The sequence below is a fragment of the Argopecten irradians genome, chromosome 6 (assembly GCF_041381155.1).
Source record: "Argopecten irradians isolate NY chromosome 6, Ai_NY, whole genome shotgun sequence".
Taxonomy (NCBI): domain Eukaryota; kingdom Metazoa; phylum Mollusca; class Bivalvia; order Pectinida; family Pectinidae; genus Argopecten; species Argopecten irradians.
This window is the reverse complement of record NC_091139.1, coordinates 13,564,394-13,568,672: the sequence shown is the minus strand read 5'-3', so window position 1 is coordinate 13,568,672 and position 4,279 is coordinate 13,564,394.

Here is a 4,279-nt window from a genome sequence, read left to right as displayed (position 1 = left end):
TATGGTAGCTGACTCACTTGTTTAGGTAGGTTCTACAGGGTGTAATTATGGTAGCTGACTCACTTGTTTAGGTAGGTTCTACAGGGTGTAATTATGGTAGCTGACTCACTTGTTTAGGTAGGTTCTACAGGGTGTAATTATGGTAGCTGACTCACTTGTTTAAGTAGGTTCTACAGGGTTGTAATTATGGTAGCTGACTCACTTGTTTAGGTAGGTTCTACAGGGTGTAATTATGGTAGCTGACTCACTTGTTAAGGTAGGTTCTACAGGGTGTAATTATGGTAGCTGACTCACTTGTTTAGGTAGGTTCTACAGGGTGTAATTATGGTAGCTGACTCACTTGTTAAGGTAGGTTCTACAGGGTGTAATTATGGTAGCTGACTCACTTGTTTAGGTAGGTTCTACAGGGTATAATTATGGTAGCTGACTCACTTGTTAAGGTAGGTTCTACAGGGTGTAATTATGGTAGCTGACTCACTTGTTTAGGTAGGTTCTACAGGGTGTAATTATGGTAGCTGACTCACTTGTTTAGGTAGTTCTACAGGTGTAATTATGGTAGCTGACTCACTTGTTTAAGTAGGTTCTACAGGGTGTAATTATGGTAGCTGACTCACTTGTTTAAGTAGGTTCTACAGGGTGTAATTATGGTAGCTGACTCACTTGTTTAGGTAGGTTCTACAGGGTGTAATTTATGGTAGCTGACTCACTTGTTTAGGTGTAGGTTCTTACAGGGTGTAATCTGATATCAGACGTCACACTTGTTTAAGTGAGGTTCTACTTGGTCATTAGGAAGACCTCACAATGGTCAGGTATAGTAGCCCCTGACTCGACCATGTTAGAACCCTGGTAAGGGTGTAACCCTGTCTCACAGGTGTAATGACTTATTGGTATGACTGTCCAGTGGTGTAATTGATGTGTCCTTGGTCAAATCCACAAATATCAGGGCACAGACTCCACTTAGGCCAAGATATGTCCAAGTGTAACTGATGTATGTCCTTGTCAATCACTACCTATCCCTCGGCCCTTGACACAACTTGGTAGACCTTGACTCTTGTCTCCAAGGTGTATAATGATGTGTCCCTTTGGTTCATATCCCATGGTACTCTGACCCTGACGTCAACTTAGTTTACCTGTCCAGGTTCAACAGTTTTGTTTCTTGAGGGTCTGTCACAAACTGTAGACCATGTCAACACTTCAGCCTGTTTTAAAACAGTCTGTTGCCTTGGAAACATTACCCCCAGCTCTGTAAAACAAATTAGACGTTTTAATAAATTTGATTTTTCTGTTGAACAACTATCGAAGGATAAAGAACATTTGAATATAAAAAACGCTTGCTTGGCGTCAACTGCCAAATATCGGCCAACAGTTTTAAAAAGTCCTGTCCAAGTGGCTCCACTAACCCTATGTACATTGCCCGCGTATATTCAATATCCACTACTATAGGCCACGCGCACAATTCTCCTGCGAAGCATCCCCTGGTAAATTGTGCTATTACTGATGCTGTCAATGACCGGCGCTCAAAAATACATGTGCAATAATAAAATGTGCCATTGGCCCCACACCCTGACACCATTATGGTAGACCTGTCCAAGTGTTAATGATGTGTCCCTTCCGGTCTATCACAACACTATTGGACCTCGCACATCTTAAGGGAAGACCTGTCAATGTATAATAATGATCGTGCTCCACTCTGAGACCTCAAGTAGATACATATCCTTGTATAGTCCAACGTCGTACTCTCCTACAAGATTAGGCTAAGACCGGATGTCAAAAGATGTTAACTGATCGACCGGCTACCTGGGTGTTAATCACATATCCTCACTATCAGGCCCGCACTGAGTCAACTCTAATTGATAGCGCAAGACTCCGCGTCTAACTAGAACAGTGCTCAACTAGACCTGTCGGCCTTGGAGTCATCTCGCCACTACACATCTAACTGATGTGTCCTTGGTCAATCACACAACTATAGACCCTGACACCATTAGGAAGACCTGTCCAAGTGTAACTGATGTGTCCTTGGTCAATCACAACTATAGACCCTGACACCATTAGGAAGACCTGTCCAAGTGTAACTGATGTGTCCTTGGTCAATCACAACTATAGGCCCTGACACCATTAGGAAGACCTGTCCAAGTGTAACTGATGTGTCCTTGGTCAATCACAACTATAGGCCCTGACACCATTAGGAAGACCTGTCCAAGTGTAACTGATGTGTCCTTGGTCAATCACAACTATAGACCCTGACACCATTAGGAAGACCTGTCCAAGTGTAACTGATGTGTCCTTGGTCAATCACAACTATAGGACCCTGACACCACTACAAGGAAAGACCTGTCCAAGTGTAACTGATGTGTCCTTGGTCAATCACAACTATAGGCCCAGACACCACTAGGAAGATCTGTCCAAGTGTAACTGATATGTCCTTGGTCAATCACAACTATAGGCCCTGACACCACTAGGAAGACCTGTCCAAGTGTAACTGATATGTCCTTGGTCAATCACAACTATAGGCCCAGACACCACTAGGAAGACCTCTCCAAGTGTAACTGATATGTCCTTGGTCAATCACAACTATAGGCCCAGACACCACTAGGAAGATCTGTCCAAGTGTAACTGATATGTCCTTGGTCAATCACAACTATAGGCCCTGACACCACTAGGAAGACCTGTCCAAGTGTAACTGATGTGTCCTTGGTCAATCACAACTATAGACCCTGACACCACTACAAAGACCTGTCCAAGTGTAACTGATGTGTCCTTGGTCAATCACAACTATAGGCCCAGACACCACTAGGAAGATCTGTCCAAGTGTAACTGATATGTCCTTGGTCAATCACAACTATAGGCCCTGACACCACTAGGAAGACCTCTCCAAGTGTAACTGATATGTCCTTGGTCAATCACAACTATAGGCCCTGACACCACTAGGAAGATCTGTCCAAGTGTAACTGATATGTCCTTGGTCAATCACAACTATAGGCCCAGACACCACTAGGAAGACCTGTCCAAGTGTAACTGATGTGTCCTTGGTCAATCACAACTATAGGCCCTGACACCATTAGGAAGACCTGTCCAAGTGTAACTAATGTGTCCTTGGTCAATCACAACTATAGGCCCTGACACCATTAGGAAGACCTGTCCAAGTGTAACTGATGTGTCCTTGGTCAATCACAACTAAAGGCCCAGACACCATTAGGAAGACCTGTCCAAGTGTAACTGATGTGTCCTTGGTCAATCACAACTATAGACCCTGACACCATTAGGAAGACCTGTCCAAGTGTAACTAATGTGTCCTTGGTCAATCACAACTATAGGCCCAGACACCACTAGGAAGACCTTTCCAAGTGTAACTGATATGTCCTTGGTCAATCACAACTATAGGCCCTGACACCATTAGGAAGACCTGTCCAAGTGTAACTGATGTGTCCTTGGTCAATCACAACAATAGGCCCTGACACCATTAGGAAGACCTCTCCAAGTGTAACTAATGTGTCCTTGGTCAATCACAACAATAGGCCTTGACACCACTAGGAAGACCTCTCCCTTTCAAAGTGTAACTGATATGTCCTTGGTCAATCACAACTATAGGCCCAGACACCATTAGGAAGACCTCTCAAAGTGTAACTGATGTGTTGTCCTTGGTCAATCACAACTATAGGCCCTGACACCATTAGGAAGACCTGTCCAAGTGTAACTGATGTGTCCTTGGTCAATCACAACTAAAGGCCCAGACACCATTAGGAAGACCTGTCCAAGTGTAACTGATGTGTCCTTGGTCAATCACAACTATAGACCCTGACACCATTAGGAAGACCTGTCCAAGTGTAACTAATGTGTCCTTGGTCAATCACAACTATAGGCCCTGACACCATTAGGAAGACCTGTCCAAGTGTAACTGATGTGTCCTTGGTCAATCACAACTATAGGCCCTGACACCATTAGGAAGACCTGTCCAAGTGTAACTGATGTGTCCTTGGTCAATCACAACAATAGGCCCTGACACCACTAGGAAGACCTCTCCAAGTGTAACTAATGTGTCCTTGGTCAATCACAACAATAGGCCTTGACACCACTAGGAAGACCTCTCCAAGTGTAACTGATATGTCCTTGGTCAATCACAACTATAGGCCCAGACACCACTAGGAAGACCTGTCCAAGTGTAACTGATATGTCCTTGGTCAATCACAACTATAGGTCCCGACACCACTAGGAAGACGTGTCCATGTATAACTGATGTGTCCTTGGTCAATCACAACTATAGACCCTGACACCACTACAA